A 557-nucleotide genomic window follows, 5' to 3' on the forward strand; every position below is an offset into this window, starting at 1 on the left:
CTGGGCTCTTGAGTAATCCTTTGGAGATTCCAAAGCCACAAGGCAAAGAAATCGTTATAGAATCGTGTAAATTATGCATTTATTCATTATTCTAAACAGTAAATAGTCTCTTTCCCCTGAGCCCCACCATACGTTGTCTATTTGCCATTTGTTATGGCTGAATATACACACACAGAGGGTTGATACGAAGTGTTGACACTCCTCCTCTGACCGAGGAGGCTGTAGGAAACTGCCTCCTGTGGCCCCGGCAGCTGAACCCCCGCCATGTCCTTAGGTCGAGGCTTCACCAGTGAATGTTTTATTTCACTGTTAACATTTCGAATACTGGTTAATACCAGGTTAAATTACCAGGTTAATACAGTGCCACCTTATCTGCAATGAATCTGGAGCAGAGATAGAGAAGCTATGAAAAAAAAAGGCACTGTTACCTTACCACATACCACAATTATTACTATTTTCGGGCCTATTAAACCGACCTGAATCAACTCCCAGGTGTCACAAATAAAGGCCTGTGGCTGGGGCCGCCGGCCGGGGGGTTTCGGCAGCTCTGCCACGGC

The sequence above is a fragment of the Charadrius vociferus genome, unplaced genomic scaffold, assembly GCF_000708025.1.
Source record: "Charadrius vociferus isolate BGI_N301 unplaced genomic scaffold, ASM70802v2 scaffold104, whole genome shotgun sequence".
NCBI lineage: Eukaryota > Metazoa > Chordata > Aves > Charadriiformes > Charadriidae > Charadrius > Charadrius vociferus.